Source organism: Eulemur rufifrons, chromosome 7 (assembly GCF_041146395.1).
Source record: "Eulemur rufifrons isolate Redbay chromosome 7, OSU_ERuf_1, whole genome shotgun sequence".
Lineage (NCBI taxonomy): Eukaryota > Metazoa > Chordata > Mammalia > Primates > Lemuridae > Eulemur > Eulemur rufifrons.
In genome coordinates this window covers 179111208-179131986 of record NC_090989.1, presented here as the reverse complement: position 1 = coordinate 179131986, position 20779 = coordinate 179111208, and positions in this window count along the sequence as shown.

Sequence of the window (20779 nt, the reverse complement as noted above, 5' to 3'; positions counted from 1 at the left end):
TGTGATATTTGTTAATATTCAATATTAGAAAACCTAGAAACTAAAAAGACATATATAAAATATCAAGATACATAGAAGCCTACCCTAAACAGAATCCATAAACGTGTTTGTTTTTTTCCTTCAAGAATGATTGAGAGAAGTGGGAATTGCATTCAGTAGACAACTATTTATCCTATATACCCTGGTTTTTCCTATATGGAGAGTAAATATATTCCCATTCACTAAATCAATTTTGAATATATAATTTTTAATAACTGCACAGTATTTCCCATTTAACTCTTCTTTTTTTTTTATTATTATTATTTTTTTTTTTAGACAGCGTCTCACTTTGTTGCCCAGGCTAGAGTGAGTGCCGTGGCGTCAGCCTAGCTCACAGCAACCTCAAACTCCTGGGCTCAAGCGATCCTCCTGCCTCAGCCTCCCGAGTAGCTGGGACTACAGGCATGCACCACTATGCCCGGCTAATTTTTCTATATATATATTTTTAGTTGTCCATATAATTTCTTTCTATTTTTTTAGTAGAGACGGGGTCTCGCTCTTGCTCAGGCTGGTCTCGAACTCCTGACCTTGAGTGATCCACCCGCCTCGGCCTCCCAGAGTGCTAGGATTACAGGCGTGAGCCACCGCGCCCGGCCCCATTTAGCTCTTCAAATCTGCATTTCATGAGTTTCTCCCACTACTTCCTTTCTGAGGCTATTCTGTGTATATGAAATAAAACATCTCTGTAGACCTCTGGTGTCAGGTGGGTTTGGACAATGGGGAGCCGGGCAGGACAGTAGAAGTAGACAGAAGCCTGAGGCCAGGAGTTAACATTCCCCTTATCCCTTCTTGCTGGGTTAACTTTGTTTGGCTTCCCCTTTAGAGACCCCCTTTTCTTCCAGATTCTGGTAATTGCTCCCTGCCCACTCCCACCCAGACATTGCATTCCTTCTGGTTCACTTTCACACACTTAGACCTCAAACAGCTTTCATTTGTGAGAACTGTCTCTTTTCTCCAAGGTCCTTGACTGGAATATTCCATCATAGGGATATATCATAATTTACTTCACTATTTTCCTAATGTTTTACACTTAGAATTCTCTTGATTATTTTAAATCTAAACATTGCTGTAATAAAGATGCTGATGATTAATTCTAGTGGTCATCTCTAGATTTATATTTTCTAATTGCTATTACATAGAGATTCTATGTGTTTTTATACAATATAGATCTTTTGCATCCACCAATACTGCCAAAAATCTGTTATTTGTTGTAGTTGTTTAACCATAGAATCTCTTGAATTTTTATGGAGACAATCGTATCAGCTTAATTAAAAAATTGTTTCTTCCTTTTGTGTCTACTTATTTTTCATTTCTGTTTCGTTTTGTGTTTTTTTTTTTTTTTTTTTTTGAGACAGAGTCTCACTGTGTTGCCCAGGCTAGAGTGCCATGGCATCAGCCTAGCTCACAGCAACCTCAAACTCCTGGGCTCAAGTGATCCTCCTGCCTCAGCCTCCCGAGTGCTGGGACTACAGGCATGCACCACCGTGCCCAGCTAATTTTTTTCTATATATTTTTAGTTGTACAGATAATTTCTTTCTATTTTTAGTAGAGATGGGGTCTCGCTCTTGCTCAGGCTGATCTCGAACTCCTGAGCTCAAACAATCCACCTGCCTCAGCCTCCCAGAGTATTAGGATTACAGGCATGAGCCACGGCACCCGACCTGGCCTCTGTTTTCTATCTGATTGCATTATCTAGGACATTTAGTAATATGTTGATTACAAGTGGGTTTTTTAAATTTATTGATACATAATTATACACCTTCATGGGGTATATGTGATACTTTGATACATGCACACATGTGTAATGATCTAATGAGGGTATGTAGGATATCTATCACCTTGATCATTTATCATTTCTCTGTGTTGGGAACATTTCAGATCTTCTCTTCTAGCTATTGTGAAATACACAATATATTATTGTTAACTATGGTTTATCTACTGTGCTATCAAACACTAGAACATATTCCTTCTATCTAACTATATGTTTGTGCCCATTAACCAACATTTTTTCAGGCCTTCCTCCAAGCAGTTTTAATGGCATATTTTCTTCCTGATTTCAAAAAGAATGCTTCTTAATTTTACCATTAAATGTAAGCTATTGCTTTAGGATAAATTTTTAAGTGTTAAATTATTCAAACAATATAAATATTTTAAAGTTTTTTGGAATATATTATAAAATTTCTCTTCAGAAAATTGCAACATTTTCCATTATTGTCAATATTTTCTGACAGTGCCTTGTCCCACATAATTTTGCCAACATTAGGTGTGAATTAGATGTGTTTTTATAATCAGATTTTCAAAAGTTATAATTCATTACCATGTTCATGATAAAAGGTTAAACATTACAGAAAAATAAAACCTTCCTCCCTCCCTCCTGATGTTTTCATTCCCATCCTTTAGAGATAACCGCTGCTAGAATAATTTATTCATCTATAGCTATGCATTTAAAAATCATATATGCATTGTCATGGCAGTTGCTTCAAGAGACATAGATTAGGAAATTATTATATAGAGGGAAAAGTAGAAATTATAGCTTCTAACTTCTTGATGGTTTTACATAAAGACTGTATTAGGTCCCCGTGTGCTAAAATTGTAAAAATTGAAAAATTACTTCATTCAAGTGCACAACTGAGTGTTACCCACTCATCTTTTTGGATGAGAAAACTGTTTCACAGACATGGAAGATGTATAATTCTCAGTTAGAGATGGAGCCATGCAGCTGAGGACGCAGACACAATCCCCATAAGCACCGATTACTGTTCTCTGCTCCTTGGCCACACCTAAACCCTGATTTACCATGAGAAAAAAAGAAAGTAGGAATCAGCTTCTGCTGACAGTTAGTCAAGAATGCCATCCTTCTTGGTAGCTGACAACATATTCCATTTGCTTTAAAATAAATGTGAGCTTTCCTATTTTCTGCATTCATAAAGCCAGATTTTCTATTTTAAAATATTTCAGAGCATTTTAATTATTGGGCCATTGTTTCTTTCACATAAAAGCCCTTACAATTAGTTTAGAAATCACCTCAGGTTTAGAGGTGTCATTTTTCTCTAACATAAATACTAGAAACTTTAAAAAAAATAAAATTAAAAAACCAATTCTACCCTACCTGCTATACACAGTTTTCCAAAGTGAGATGTTTGTTCCCCAGCTGCATAAATGTAAGTCATAAAAAATACTAAATGTTGACAGCTTTACTTCACCTGAAATTTACATTAGGTAGTCACTGGGCTATGGAAGGTACAATGTCTAGGAGAGAACTCATCAAAAACATAGATATAAAACATATACCTGCCTTTTGTCTCAGAAGGCTGCATGACTTTTATCTCATCCCATAAATAATGAAGGCATCAGCACATTTATCTGCACACAATAACAAATCCCATCCTCCTGGTAATTGTAAAAACACTGAAGCCTGTTATTGACCTTGTGTAAAATATAGGCACGGGACAAAAAGACGAAGAAACTTTTCGTCTGTCTGTATCCACATCTAGAACCCTATCACACACTTTGAAAACCATTAAACTAAAAGTCAATGATGTGCAAAGGAGGAGGAAAATATATTATTGAATAAAGCAAAACAGACAAGTTAAATCAAAAGATGCATCCATCCGTACCGTGTCACTCAGCATTTCCTATTTTCTCTGCTGAAGTTGTTTTCGAGATATTTGCATTAAAGGAAGGCTTAAAACTTCAGATCTCAAAGCTCTGACTCACACTGTTATTTCTCACATTCTTTCACTTTGATTACTTATTTTGCAAATGAATAGTTTCAATGGTTATATTTTCAAGGGACCTTTCCTATATTGTTAGAGCACAGGTATTCTGATTGAATTACAGTGAAAATGATTAACAATTATTTATTGATTACCATTTGCAAATATTTATCACATCCCATCCTATTCACTGCCAACTACCATGGGCAGGGCTTACAAACTACAGCACTGTGCATTGCCCTGGGGAAGATGACGTGCATACATTATGGCAAGAGGACATGATAAATAAGTCATTATGTCCTCCAATGAGAAACATACCATAATTATCAGAATAGTTTAGAGAAGGGAGAGAGAAATGCAAGCCACAGCACCAAAATGAGACTCCTTAAGAGACGTGGGATTTGAGCTGGATCTTCAATATTGGAACTGGAGGGATGGAGAAGACCACAAAGAATATTTCACAATGGACAAGGTGAAGGCATGCAGTATAACTGGGGAGACGTCTGTGAATTTAATGTGTGCTCGAAGGACAAGATGATGGGAGAAAAAAGGGATGTGAATTTACATAAAGAACATAGTTAACAATTATTAAAGATCTTCAAATAGAGGCTAAATAGTTTGAATCTGATTTCAAAGGTGAAGGTCACCAGAGTATGAACTTCAAATTGCCTTCCATGGCAGACGTCAGAATTTGATCACAGCGCTCCACCTCCCTGAAGCCACATGAAATCTAGGATTTTTTAATTCTTGAAACTAACAAACTAACAAAACTGGCTCATAAGTTTAGTTGCCATTTACCATCTTGGGTACACATAGCCATTTTGAACCATAAGCAACAGATGATGAAGGCAGCCTTAATTGATGGCCTAGAATGAAGGAAGTGAAGTCATTAAATTAAAATATTACCGAAATAATCCAGACAATGGATCCTGTATACATTTAAATTAAAAAGGCAGGATCTAATGGAAGCCCTACCGTAGGATGAGAATAGACAATCTGCAAGAAAGATAAAAAAGAAAATAACATACAGTACAGGCAAATGGTTCACTTAAACCAGGTTAAAGAAAAACTCTTTTAGCTAAAATAAATAATTTATCTTCAACTTATTCAATAAATATTTATTAGCAATCTACCATGTCATACTGTAGGGCTAAAACATTTTCAAACTTTATCTGAATTAATTCTTACAAAAGCAGTATTAATTTTTTCTTTTTATGAAAGATAAGGATGGCCCAGAGAAATTAAGAAGTTTGTTCAAGATTCCATATTCTTTCAGCTCTATTATGCATCTTCTATCTGAAATAAGATGAAACATGAGAAAAAAACGATTTAAAAAAATCCTACCCCTGGTTGGGTTTACATTAAAAATATTGATTCTGAATTATAACCAAATTAAAAGCTCAGTGCTGTAGAAGAGTTTAGCATGAAACAAATATTTTCACTGCTCTTGTTATTTTTTAAATTAAAATTGCTTTTTACACTAAGTAGAAAAAAATCTGTTACGCTTAATAGCAATAAACCCGATAACATTAAACTTTAAGACTAAAAAAGGATTGAAAAATAATAATTTCATTTAATAGAGAGTAGTGGGATATGATCAAAGGGAATGAAATAAATCATATGTGGAGTCCTCTTTAGTTTATATAGTGACACTTATTTGGATCATTCAGAAAAAAAACAACAGAGGACTTTTCTTTAGGCATTTTTGTTGTTGTTCTTTCAGATAATTGAACCAATAATGCATACTCTATCAAACAAACGTCAATTCTCCAGCTCACAGTGCCAGAAAATGTGCTTGATAAATATTTATTGACTGAATGACTCACTGGCAAGCCATTAGGCCAGAAATAATACTTATTGTTCCAGAAAAGATAATTAGCCAAATAGCTTGGAATAATGTCATTCCTTTTTCAAAGTCCTACAGTTTCTTAACATTTTATTCAGAGTAATTGCCCAGATCCTTACCATGAAGGATCTCCAAGAGCTGCCCCCATGCTGACCCTCCAACCTTTCTCTGACTCTATTTCCACCTTATCCCCCCCACCCCCATCTCCCCAGTCCTGTCACACTAGCCTTCTTGCAGTTCTCAAGAGCTGAAGTGCTCATGTGCTCATGCCTCACAGAGTTTGCCCTACCTATTCTCTTTGCCTGGAATGTTCTTCCCACGTTGTTTCCTTCTTCAAGTTTTCACTCAAAGAGATCTATAAGGAGCACCCTATTTAATTTTGCAATGAGCTGCCACCTGGCACTTCCATCTCTTTTCCTTTGTTCTCCTTTGATGTTTTCCTATAGCACTTACCACTTTTTGACACAATATGTAGTTCACCTAATTATTAAATTTATTGGTTATCTTCCCATTATAATTATAAGCTCAGTGAAAGACAGGAATCTTTGTCTCTCTTGTTCACTGATGTATCCCAAACATCTATAGCAAGCCATATATTCAATAAATAGTTTTTGAAAGAATGAATATTGAGTGGATTAATAAAATGTGGTGGAGTTCTACTCAGCCACAAAAAAACAATGGTGATCTAGCACCATTTATATTACCCTGGATAGAGCTGGAGACCATTCTACTACCTGAAGTATCACAAGAATGGAAAAACAAGCACCATATATACTCACCATCAAATTGGTATTAACTGACTTAACTGACCAACATTTAAGTGCACATATGGTAGTAACATTCATCGGGTGTCGGGCAAGTGGGAGAGGGAGGAGGGGATGGGTATATTCACACCTAATAGGTACAGTCTGCACCGTCTGGGGGATGGACACACTTGAAGCTCTGACTCGGGTGGGGTGCTTGACTCAGGTGGGGCAAAGGCAATATATGTAACCTAAACATTTGTACCCGTAATATTCTGAAATAAAAAAATGCAAAAAAGAATGAATAAATAATATTAGGGGTAAATAATAATGATTAATGTTTTCTAAAATCATTGAGTGTTAAACTGCCTACTAAGTATGATCAGGTTTTATTTATTTATTTATTTATTTGTTTGTTTTTCAGCTCATTAAGGGGGTACAAAAGATCAGGCTATATACATTGCCCATGCCTCCCCATCCCCCCGAGTCTGAGCTTCAATTGTGTCCATTCCCTAGACAGTGCACATCACACTCATCATATAGGTGTGCACCCCTCCTCTCCCCCTACCCCATCCCCCCCCAGTCAGAACTTCAATCGTGTCCATTCCCCAGGCAGTGAGCATCGCAATCATCAAGTAGATATACACCCATCCCTTCCACCCAGCCCCGACCTCTGTTCGATACCCAATTGGTGTTAATCCCAAATGTGCACTCAGGGAAACCAGTTTGCTGGTGAGTACATGTGGTGCTTATTTTTCCATTCTTGGGATACTTCACTTAATAGAATGGGTTCCAACTCTCTCCAGGAGAACCAAAGAGATGCCATATCGCCATTATTTCTAATAGCTGAGTAATATTCCATGGTATACATATACCACATTTTACTAATCCATTCATGAATCAATGGGCATTTGGGTTGTTTCCACATCTTTGCGATTGTGAATTGTGCTGCTATAAACATTCAGGTGCAGGTGTCTTTTTTATAGAATGACTTTTGTTCTTCTGGGTAGATGCCCAGTAATGAGATTGCTGGATCGAATGGTAGGTCTACTTGAATCTGTTTAAGGTATCTCCACATTGCTTTCCACAGGGGCTGCACTAGTTTACAGTCCCACCAGCAGTGTATGAGTGTACCTATCTCTCCACACCCACGCCAACATGTATAGTTTTGGGACTTTTTGATAAAGGCCGTTCTCACTGGAGTTAAGTGATATCTCATTGTGGTTTTGATTTGCATTTCCCTGATGATTAGAGATGTTGAACACTTTTTCATATGTTTGTTAGCCATTTTTATATCTTCTTTTGAAAAATTTCTATTCATGTCCTTTGCCCACTTTTTGATAGGGTTGTTCGATTTTTTCGTACTGATTTTCCTGAGTTCTAAATAGATTCTTGTTATCAGTCCTTTATCTGATGTGTAGTATGCGAAATTTTTTTCCCATTCTGTAGGTTGTCTGTTTACTCTCATGACTGTTTCTTTGGCTGTGCAGAAGCTTTTTAATTTGATCAGGTCCCATTTATTTATTTTTGTTGCTGCTGTGATTGCCTTAGGGATCTTCTTCATAAATTCTTTGCCTAGGCCAATGTCTGTAAGGAGTCTTTCCTACGTTTTCTTCTAGAATTCTAATAGTTTCTGACCTAAGGTTTAAGTCTGTTAACCACCGTGATTTGATTTTTGTGAGGGGTGAGAGTTGTGTGTCCTGTTTTAGTCTTCTACATGTGGCTATCCAGTTTTCCCAGCACCATTTATTAAATAAGGAATCTTTTCCCCAGAGTATGTTTTTGTCTGCTTTGTCAAAGATTAGATGGCTACATGAGGATGGTTTTATATTTGGATATGAGCCTCATAACAATTGTTTGGGGAAATTTAGATTTAGGTTAAGTAATACGCTCAAGGTTTCACAAGCAGTAACTAGTTGTCTAACTACAAGTCTCCAAACCCTCTTTCCAGATTGCTGTGGCTGAAACAGATAGATAAACATGTTAACTCTTCACTTATAGTTAAGACTTGCCAGCATCCGAAAGTGAAGTCATAGAACATGGAAGTTATTCACTATAGAAAGAAAGTTCTTTTGTAAAAGATGTTGGAATCTAATAAAAAAATCTCAATTTTGATTCAAAATTGAAAACAATGTGTTATAGCAGTACCTCGAAGAGAACAAAGGGAATTGTTATGTGATTATTATTCTTTTCATTAGCTTCTAATAATGATTATATTCATAAACTAAAAAATTGTTCAGTCGTGTGTAATTCAGTTTATAGCAATTATTTTATACTCACATACACTGTACAATGATTTTTGTAATATCTGTATTATACCTAGGTAAATTATATTTTAATTCAAAAATATTCCAAAGATTATATATTTTGAAGTTCCATTCTTGAGACATATAGAGCTTTTCTGTCACATTACTAACAAACTCTTCTTTTTGCATGGCTGAAATCAGGTGTCAGAGGCCACTTAAAAAGTTTTTAAACATGTCAACCACATTTATTAAGCTCCAGTACGCTGAGAAACCCCATAATTATTTAATCATCTGATAATAATCAGGTATTTAAGAATGTAATCTTATTTTTAGCACATTAAAATGAGATTGTAGCAAATAGAAAAAAAATCCAACTTATAAAAATCTCTAAACTACAAAATTTTCTCTGAAAAAGCAAACAAAAACAACTAGAAGTCTGCTAGAGCAGCTTGCAAAAAAGAAAAAGAAAAAATAAAAAAAACTAGAAATGACAAAATTTCCTTCTTTTTCATGGCTAAATATTCCTTTGTGTACATACACCACATCATTTTTATCCATTCATCTCTTTTTTTTTTTTTTTTTTGAGACAGAGTGTCGCTTTGTTGCCCAGGCTAGAGTGAGTGCCGTGGCGTCAGCCTAGCTCACAGCAACCTCAAACGCCTGGGCTTAAGCAATCCTACTGCCTCAGCCTCCCGAGTAGCTGGGACTACAGGCATGCACCACCATGCCCGGCTAATTTTTTTTTTTCTATATATATTTTAGTTGGCCAGATAATTTCTTTCTATTTTTAGTAGAGATGAGGTCTCGCTCATTGCTCAGGCTGGTCTCGAACTCCTGACCTTGAGCGATCCACCCGCCTCGGCCTCTCAGAGTGCTAGGATTACAGGCACGAGCCACCGCGCCCGGCCCCATTCATCTCTTGATAAACCCTTAAGCTGATTCCATAATTTAGCCATTGTGAATAATGCTGCAATAAACACTGAAGTTCAAATATCTTCTGGTTACATTTTATGACTTTGTCTCACCCAAGTGAGGTTTAGAGGCATGCCCTTTCCCTCTACAATGCTTACTGTGTCTGTGACCCTTAGTTGTGAGTTTGTCCCCCCCCCCAACCCCTAATCCCTGGAGAGTATTACTACCATGTGAGTACCATAGTGTTGATCAGTTTCATTTGCAGAAACATGGATAGATCTGGAGGACATTATTTTAAGTGAAATAAACTAGGCACAGAAAGACAAATATTTCATTTTCACACTCATATATGGGACCTAAAAAAAATTGATCTCAAGGAAGTAGTGAATAGAATGGTGGCTACTAGAGATTGGTAAGGGTGGTGGGAAGGGGTAATGAAGAGGTGTTGGTGAGGGGTAATTCTGTTTAATAGAAGGAAGAAGTTCTGATGTTCACTGGTACAATGGGGTAACTATAGTTGACAATAGTTTATTGTATTTCAGAATAGCTAGAAGTTTTCAAATGCTCCCAACATAAAGCAATGATGAATGTTTTAGGTGAATCTTGTCCCAGTTACTGTGATTTGATCATTTTATGTTGTGTGCTTGTATCAAGACGTAACATATAATCCATGAATATGTACAATTATTCTGTATCAATAAAAAATTAAAAAAAAAACAACTAGAAGAAAGTATATTTTAATTTGATGCAACTATATAGCATATGGAAAAATGGGGAATGGCTCTCCTCTGAAAGGCAATCTCCCCTTCATCAAAGTGCTGACAAGCCAAAGATAACTTAGAGTTATTTCTCATTTGAAAATAAAAGAATTGTTTCAAGGAAATGAAAAGAAGGTAAAGAGTTAGGCTTCATTAAATAAAACCAGTGAAGATAAAGATAATTTACAAAACCCTGTATGTTCATGATATTGAAGCAAAAACATGAGGTTTCCTGTTTCCATGAGTGAGGACATTTATTATTGCCTTTGGAAGGCTACCTCTTTACTTCCACAGGGAGACTGTACCAGCTTCACAAGATTTTGGAAAGGACTGCTACCAAGGTCAGTTTTCTCCATATTTATTTTTTTCTTATCTTTTTTTTTCATTTTTAAAAATTGTGGTAAAATAGTACACAATTTTTAAGGATACAGTTCAGTAGCACTAAGTACACTCACATTGTTATGCAACCATCTTTTTTTCCCTTTATACTTATAAGCACATTATTATCCCATCTGCTTTATCAAATCTTATTCATCTAAGCCACACACTAGGAAACAGATTAGGGTCAAGAAGAAATTTCTTAGGGAGTTCTGTGACCACATAATTTCAATTTCCTAAGTGAAGTGTGTAATACAAGAGCATTAAAGGGCTTGGCAATTCAGACACTTTTACCTGCTTCTAGCTGCCTTTATTTTTGCCTTGTTCCTATAAACTGATATGTACCCCACCATCATATCCCAAAGTGTGTGTCTTGGAGCATCAGTTGCAAGGGTGTCTATAGGTGTTACCCAGAAAAGGAGTATGTGATCAAATAAATGTAGACCCACTAGATTAAACAAGTTTCCTTTCTGCAAGGGTTCTTTAGAATTGTCACTTGCTGGAAAATTGCAACTCTGTAAGTCAGAGAGGTGACCTGCAGGTTTTACAAAGATATTTGACCACTGAATTCTATCATTGCTTGAGAATATTTTAAGAGTATTTTGCAATGGAGTATACAATGGGAAAAATGAGATTACAATTCTATAGATCTGTCCTTCTGATTATTAGCGTGTCTTTTGGAACTAAAAGCTTAAAAAACACCATACATTTGGTTTGGTGTCCCATCATCTTGGAACGAGCTGTCACTTTTCACATGCACCACTTTGTCCTGAACTGCCCACCTGTGTACTGCCAAACTCTGCACCTTTCTGCTTTTTGTTCACTCTGCCCAGTATTTTACTGTTGAAACCTATCTCCCTTCAGAAGAGGCTATGATAGGAAATATACAATTTATGTGAGGAGAAAAGAAGTTCATGAACTAAGTCTTAAAAAAACATAAAACCAGAAAACCCGGAGCATACTGAGAGAAAGTCTTGCAAGAGAGAAGGCTCAGGAGCTTTGTGTCATGGCAGGACACCAAGAAAGTTCTAAGGAGGTCATATCAGAATGCTCTCTGCACACTCCACCCCAGGGTCAGCACTGCACATGCATGAGTAGAGAAGGATCAATTTTTTTCCTGTTTTGTGCTGTGTTCATTTTGTCACCCACTCCCTCCCCAATTACCAGTACTTTGAAGAAGAGGATGACCTCTGCAGACCCCAGGAGGAGATCAGGGCATTCAGTCCACTCTGACTGAGGGTGAGAACAGGTCTCAGACCCCATCCAGGGCCAACTGCTCAGAGCTGAGCACATCAGCTACCCCACAAGAACGGTTTAGGATTGCTGGCTTCTCTCTTAAATTTTGGTCTCCTGCAAAGTCAACACTGAGCCATTAACAATTTGATAAAAGGAAGATTCTGGGCACTTTCAGCAATATTTATTGACAGTGTACTCAGTGGTAGACAATGAGCCACGAGCATCGGAAATGCTTTCACTTGACAAAGGAAAAAAAAAAGGCATTTTGACATGGATGCTGGGATCAGCAATTTCTTTCTCCAGGATGTCCAAAGCAAAGCCCCTACAATGCCAATCTAGGCCCACTGGAGTCTGGGAAAATGGGAAAATTTCCTTCTTTAGACCATCGTGGAGGTCATTGGTCAATATCTCAAGTGTTCAAGACCATTTGCAAGAAGACTGGTAAGGGATTTTTGCCAAAACCAGGAGCAAGCTCACTGAGTTTATTTTTTCCTCAGATCTTCTTATCTCCCTGACAATTGCTAAAGAAGGACCATTGGCTCTTGCAGGGCTTTTAGATCTCTACCAATTCCAGTCGTGGAATATCTCTCTCTCTCTCTCTCTCTCACCACTTTCTTGCCTTAGTCTCTCTTTTCTGTCCACTAACACCCCCTCTTAACATAGTTCCAACAAGAAGCACTATCACCACACTAACTTGTGCAAATAAAAGCCATGAAGACAGACTGTCTAAAGGGAACATCTGCCTTTGACTCTATAACATAGTCCTCACCAAAGGCATATGTTATATATTGAATTATGTCCCTCGGGAAGATATGTTGACGTCCTAACCTTCAGTACCTGTAAATGTGACTTTATCTGGAAATAAGCTGTTTGCAGATGTAATCAAATTATTATGAGGTCATACTAAAAGAGGGTGAGCCCCAATTTCCAATAATGGTATCCTTATGAGGAGAGGGAAATTTGGAGACACAGCTTAGGCACGGAGGGGAAAACTTCATGTGAAAACAAGGAAAGAAGTCAGAATGATGCAACTCTAAGCCAGAGAACACCAAGGATTGCTGGCAATCTCAGGAAGCTATGAAGAGTCAAGGAAGAATTCTTCCCTGGAGCCTTCAGAGGCAGCATAGCCCTGCCCCCACCTGGATTTCAGAGTTCTAGCCTCCAGAACTGTAAAAGAATAAAGTTCTGTTGTTTTAAGCCACTTATTTTGTGGCAATCTGTTACCTGGAAAACAACTACAAGAAGTGAGAACCAAGGTCTAGCTGTTTGCATGGAAAAGGGAGAAGAAATAGTTTGAGAAGAATGAAACTCCGATTAACATCCTAATAAATTCTGTGGCACATCAGATGGTCCAAGCAGGGGGCCAGTAGCATCTGACAGGCTATTATTAACTGGTTCATTTCAGTGTACAAACCCATATTGAATACCTCTCTGGGCCACTGGAAGGCAAATAAGACAATATTTTTACACTAAAGGAGTAAAGCCTAATGGATGTGCAACAGACAGGACCACATGATTTGGATAAGTGCACAGTGACACTATCGAGGTAAAGAGAAAGAACTCAATGAGAAGCTGAAGGTCTGGAGAAGGCTTTTGCAAGAAAATAAAGCCTCAGCTGGGGTCCTGCAGGATGAGCAGGCGTTGGCCAGGGGAAGAACGGTGCAAAGGCATCTGAGACAAGGTACAGCATAAGCAATGGCAAAAGGGTAATATGGTACATGCTGATCCACTGTGCATTCTGAAAGGAGGAATGGATGTGGAAGGTCAGCCTTCAGAGGCAGATAGAGATGAGGATATGAAGTGCATTGTGCTAAGAGTCCAGAGTTAACCCTGTGAAAAATGGGTACTGATGATGTCTTTTAACCCAAGAGGCATTATGGTCAGGTTTCCATTTTGCATGTGTCACTGTAGTGTAGAAGATGAACTGGAGAAAAATAAGGCCTCATGCATGAGAACTGGACTTGGAAATTGACTGAGCTTGCCCTGTAATCTCACCACGGGGAGTATGGAGGATCCTGAGGATGGGCCTGGTACATATTGCGCCACTGGGAATATTTCAGGGCTATTCCATGGCTACGTAGTGACTATAGGCTCTCTATGATCTTGCAATGTGCTTCATGGCCTCAGATGGATTTGAATCCATATAGTCCCTATTGGTCATCTCAAAACTGATTCAATTAAAGCCTTACAGGTACCCTTCGTTCTCCATCCTATTGTAATAGAGTAGGTTATAGGTGTTTTGTGTTCACCCGCTGATCAATATCCCTAGAAAACTTTAAGATGTTTAAGCACTACATTTTCCTCTAATGGATTCACACGCACGAACTCAATCCATCCTAATATGCTCAAAGAACAGACTGAAAACTGCAGGAGATGGAATTCTGCTTTCCTCTGTGCCAACTATTGATTTCAAACAATCCATCAACACTTCTTGTGGCAGCAAGCCCTGGGTCACCGGAATGCTCAGGTATCTGTACATCAGGCTTGTGTCATTTGAGACTTTCTTGTGGCTCTGCTCCTCTTCAGTCACAAAGGGTTGCCGCACTCTCAGCATGTTTGTCCATCCTTGTGCCTTCTGCAGAATGTCAAATATGACATTAATTTCCATTTGGCTAGTAGCTAACGTCCACATAGTGTCATGATTTTTTTTGCCTACTCCCAATTCTTCTAGACTTACAGCCTCTTGAAAAGCCAAATACAGATGGCTCTCCTTTGCTTTGTTCATCAGATACAGAGTGATGTTACTTCACTAAATTTAATTTTTCTTTGTCTACCTTTTCATTAAGTCCTAATCTGCTCTCTTCCTATAAGAAGGATATGCCAGTTCGAGAAATTGTATGCAGAGCAAAATCAGGCATCACCTGTGTGATTTAAACTACAGTAACCTACAAAGAGCCTCAAATTTAAGAAAAATATTAATACAATGCTTTGCTTAGTTCAGGCTAATAAAAACACTTTGTCTTTTTCTATAGCAAGGGAATGATAGGATTTTTAAACAGGGATTTAGAAAAAACAGGTAGTACACTGTAAAACATTTTTCTGAATAATATTAATAAAAAGAAACATGTTATTAGTGAGAACTCATGTATGTAAGTAATATAGATCCAACTCAAAGCTTAAATGAAATGAATAGCTTACCTTACTCGTAACTGAAAATTCAGGGATTAGAAATACAACAAACGAATATCTTAAGTTTTTAGTTGTGCCTCTCATTTCTTTTTATTCCTTCATCTTTGGGCTTATGTTCTTTCTATGTTATGTTATTCTCTCTTTTTTTTCCTCAAGAGACCAAGAGATGGGGGTTTCACTGTGTGGCTCAGGCTGGAGCACAGTGGCTACTAATAGGCGCGATCCCACTATTGGACGGCACGGGAGTTTTGACCTACTCTGTTTCCAATCTGAGCCAGTTCATCCCTCCTTAGGCAACCTGGTGGTCTGCTGATCCTGAGAGGTCACCATAGTGATGCCAGACTTAGTGCGGACACCAATCAGCGTAGCACAAGACATCCCCAAACTCCTGGACTCAAGCGATCTTCCCATGTCAGCCTCCCAGGCATGCCTTGCCCCAGTGGGTATGTTATTCTTATTCTTTTCTACTGTGAAACTGTTGAGTCATATAGTTGCAGGCATAGAAACTGATTTTTTTCCCTAGTTAAAATCATCCCAGTCCTGAGGCTAGTAAAAAAGCATCTCTCCCTATAGAGCCATCTGTGAAGTCTCTGAAATGTACTGTGATTAAGTCTACTGGTTCTGCATCCATCTCTGAACCAATCACTGTGGTTGTCTAAGAGAGAGAGAGAGTAATTAGCTACTGTATCACACTACTTGGGGTAGAAGTAGAGGAACCCTAAAAGAAGGGGAATGATGTTACAAAGGAGGCTGAGGTGTGAAGGGGAAAAAAAAGACAAAGAAAGGTTTTAATAGTGTTCTGAATCCCAGCTAAAGACCAGTGTCATAGAAGGTGGAAATTTCCCCCAGCACAGTCAAATTACAAGGAATGTAGAAGAACAAACCAACAGAGCATCCATCCCACGACAATAGAGACTACATGGAATTGTCACTTCTAGTCAAAAGTTGCTAACAGAGAAATTAACCTGGGGCTACCCACGCTGCTTTTCATGCAAGCTAAAATGTATGTGTGCACACACACACCCAGCACAAGAGTTATATTCAATGTATATAATAAAATCTCGAGGGATAAATAGTTTCTCCAGAGTTTTATGGGTGCAGAATTCTTTATCCTAGTAGTTTTATTTTATCCATTACAACAGCAGTCCCCAACCTTTTTGGCACCAGGGACTGGTTTCCTGGAAGACAATTTTTCCATGGACCAGGGGAAGGGGAATGGATGGTTTCAGGATGATTCAAGCACATTACATTTATTGTGCAGTCAAATCTCTCTGCTAATGATAATCTGTATTTTCAGCCACTCCCCAGTGCTAGCATCACTGTCTCAGCTCCACCTCAGATCATCAAGCATTAGATTCTCATAAGGAGCGCGTAACCTAGATCCCTCGCATGCACAGTTTACAGTAAGATTTGTGCTCCTGTGAGAATCTAATGCTGCTACTGATCTGACAGGAGGTGGAGCTCAGGCAGTGACGTCAGTGATAGGGAGCAGCTGTATATGCAGATGAAGCTTTGTTTACTCACCCACTGCTCACCTCCTCCTGTGTAGCCCAGTTCCTAACAGGCCACAGACTGGTACCAGTCTGCAGTCTGGGGGTTGGGAACTGCAGCATTAGAGAGCATTGCTACTCTTTAACTCTTTTCTACCCTTAGCAAGAGAAATAAGTGAAAAGACAATTGTACCAGTCTTTGCTTCCTCTGGCAGATCTTCTCATTGCCAGAAAGAGACATTCCTATCCTCCAAATTTCCGGAATGCTTAGTTTGTACCATTCGTAACAGACTTAGCACATTCTGTTTCGAATTTGAGTTAATCAATAAATTTTATACATATCCTGTTTGGAAAATTTTTGAATAATATCTACTTAAAAGGCAACAGCAATAATAGTTATTTTGAGCAATTACTATGTCAAGTCCTAGGCTAGTTATGTGTGTGTGTGTGTTGCGTGAAATACACCTATGAGATAGATTTGTCTAATTTTTAGATGACAAAACTGTGAGTCACAAATATCCATGGTGAACAGCTAATGAAAGATTGAGATAAGATTTGAACCCTCATACGTGTTGCCCCAAAGCTTCTGAAATAGTTTGGAGGGGGCATGATTAGGGGGAGACCACTTAGATGGCTGTGGCTGTAATCCAAGAAGACAGTAGGTTGGACTGTGGTGATGGCAGTGAAAATGGAAAAAACTAGATGGATTTGAGGATACTTTAAGGTGACCAGCAACTGATCTTGATGTGAAGGTTGAGGTCTGCTCTATCCATTTCCATTTCAACCTTTTGGAAATACTTAGAAAACACACTCTGGATGAGACATGGAGAGTTGGGTTGGATGATACAGTAAAGCTGCTCTGAGTATTTATACTTTTCCTACCTCTGACCCTCCCCTGAGAGTCTTTGGCAGTCACTGTCTTAAGAGCATGCGGGAACTTTTGAGAGAGAACAGACTTTGGATGTGCCATTCCTCCAGGCTCAGATTGAGAGGCAGGGTATTGGGGAAAGAGTCTTTGAGAATTAAGCAATTAGTCATGTTGAGGAAAAGAACCCCAAAGACAGAATAGAAGTTTCCTTATCTCTGTTGACTATAATGCCCAGGAAGGCTTGTGAGCCACTGGCCCAGACTGACATGAATTTGCCTATTACGTTCACATCTATGTTGCCTGTGAATATGCAAATACTCTTAGTAAAAAACGTCTAACCCTTTGAATGATGACTGTAAATTTAGAGGCGTATTTTACTTATTGGAAGGCATTAATCACTTTCTACTGTATTAATGAATAACTAATTAAGGTTGGGGAAATCTTGTTAAATTTTCAAAACCAAAATTAACTTTTATAAGACAATGATAACTCAGTCATCCATTAAAGTGGTAGTAATTGTCTATTAGTCTAGTGTCATTGTAGTACCAGAAAAAAGGCCTGAAGCTAAATGGTTTCTATTCTGGGGATCATTTTCAGATTAGAGATGAAAAAAATAAAATAAAATGGAAGAAGTTGAGTCATGCATGTACCGAACTAAATTCAAGATTTCTGGCCGCAATGTGAAATGTAATATATTTCCCTAAATATGCATTTTATTCCTCACTCCCTCTCTACTTCTTTCCTTCCTTCCATTTCCCTCCTTCTGTCTCTCTGCCCGTTTAGTCTAACATTTTCCTTTAATTCTTTTTTTTTTTTTTTTAATATTTCTGTATGTTCTTCCCCAACTAATCCAGCAGAGGGCGAATGTTCTTTTCTTAAATTTTATAAGCCCGAATGAAAGTGAGTTCTGAAATCCTTCTTTTCTCTTTCTGCATGAGATGAATACTGGATATTACCACTTTCCTGAATCCCTAAGTGTTCTTTTCTTCTCTTGCAGTCCTTTCTAGTTAACAAGGCAGTGGTGAACACATCAAGGGATAATGGTCTCTTTTTTTTTTTTTTCCCATTAACAACCTGTTTGCTGTGTCTAAATAAAAATGTGCTCCATGAGACATATTTTTAAAAGCAGTTGAAAATGAAGTAATCTCCATGTTTAATTTTATTTCTCTATAAAACTTCTTCCCCTAAATGTGTATGTAAGCATCAAATAGTAAAGTTAGAAAATCTCCTTGTATCGTAAACAGGGAGAGACAAAGCAGCATTAAAAAAGTAGTTGTATTAAAGCTCATAGAAATTATGGCTCAATTTTAATCAGCATAATGTGGTTGCTTTGTATTTATGTCTGGGAGCAATAATTTTACCCTATGCAGGGAGAGGTTCTAGAAGATACACTGGGGAATTACATGCAAAGTTGCCAGAGGCATTGTGTAAACAAACTTCTCTGTAATCTTTAAATTAGAGACAATAGAGCATACCTTTGTGTTTCTCATTAAAAAAAAAAAAAAGTTAAAAAATTTAACTTATTTGGAGTGAAATCACTTTTAAATTTCAGTATTTGGTCCATTGATATCTTGAAACACTTGCTTCAATTCAAAATGCTTATTAGGAATTTGGGTAGTATTTTTTTTCCTTAGTTATTTGTTAGGTAGGTTGGTTGGTTGATTTATTTTGATGTCATGACTGGCACATGAAAACAGTGTCTTTCATTTTTAACTGAAGAGAAATATAGAGTGAAAAGCAAAGATAATTTGCTCATTCACTGAACAATAACTACTGAGCTTCTACGTACCTGCCAAGTAATGCTCTGGTGATGGTTATCCTGGTAAAGAAATGGAGAACACAGTCCTCTTCTCAAGAAGCTTTCAGTTTCATTTTCCTCTTCAATCACCAATTTGGTGCAAATGCTTTCATACCATTTGATATCCATTTTTATGCACATATGTTCTTTCTGACATATGTGTGTAATTTCACCCAAATGGGATTTGACTATTTATGTTGTGTGTTCAATGAGACTTGTTCTTCCGTTGCCTCTAGGCAAAATCTTGGTTAACTTCATAACATTTATGGTCACTTTTAGGTAACACAAATAGTATAGATTTAGAAAGGACGAACAGTATGCAAATAGCATAGTGTTAGAAAGTACACTTTCTCATTTGATAACCAAAACTCCAAGGTTGTTTTAAAGTTCTGGCCTGTGTGGTGGAGGGAAGCCTCCAATTAGGAAAGGGGGGTGTAATTGGGTTTTCCATCCTTTCTTCTAATAGTTTTGCTCCTCTCCCAGCTTTGCTAACTTGAGTTTCTGGCCCCTGATGGGGTTGGGGTATTGGAGAGGGCAGGAAAAGAGCTACGGGGGACCACAGAAATTTCTTAATAGATGGATACTGCAATAAGGTGGGATCGTATTTTCTCTACTTGGCAGATATTTAAAGTGGACTGTTGCATGGGGCTTTGCATGAGTTCTGCTGGGATTTCTCATCTTTTGAACTAGAATCATGCAGCTCATCTCCATCTCCTTTCGCTATGCTTTGTTCAACCTTCCTGGACAAGTCCTGAAACACACTACTCAGCATATTTTCAGAATATGACCTGGGTCCTAATCAATCCTGGATCCTGACACACTGCCCTGACACATTCTGGGAGAACAAACAAATCCTAATGCAACAGCAACTTCTGTGGCTCACCAGGTCAGCAACTTGCAAGCTCATCGTTCAACCATTACATTTCTCCAGTGAAATCAGGCACAATTGTCACCTCCAAATGCAGTGGACCCTTTGTGGGCTCTCCTTTTGATCTAAGTAACGCCCTTCTCAGGAATCTTGAGATGAGGGGGGAACACTGTATTTTCTCAGCAACAGGAGCAGGGTGGGATTTTTCAGCACAACCACAGTTTCATTCAGATATCCTCATTACAAATAATTCTTCAATTCTTTATTTCTCCCCTTCCCCCACCACCTGCCCAGAACCTTTTATGAATGATGTAGTTTGAGAATTTTGATTCGATATCTCACTTTTGAATGTCTCTTGCATCTTAGATTCATAGTTCAACCTCCAAGTTAAGAGTGGTTACACAAATACTGTCTTCCTAGGCTGTGATTGATCTTTTTTGATATATTTTTGTCACACCCATTCTTAAAATTTGTATGCAATCAAACTACCTAATCTTTTCCCTGGGGTGTGTATTCAAGAAGACTATACTTAGCCAAAGATAATGCAAATATCCTTCTCTCTTTTCCTCTAAATCTTTTACTGATTAGTTTGTTTATATATAAATAAATAAATAAAAATAAAATTAAATAAATACTGACTTCATCTAGGATTTATTTTGATGTAGTACAGGTGATCTGATTTTAGTTTTGTATCAATGGAAAACAAATTGGTGTTAAAATGACCATGCATTTCCCATCAACGTGAAATGCCA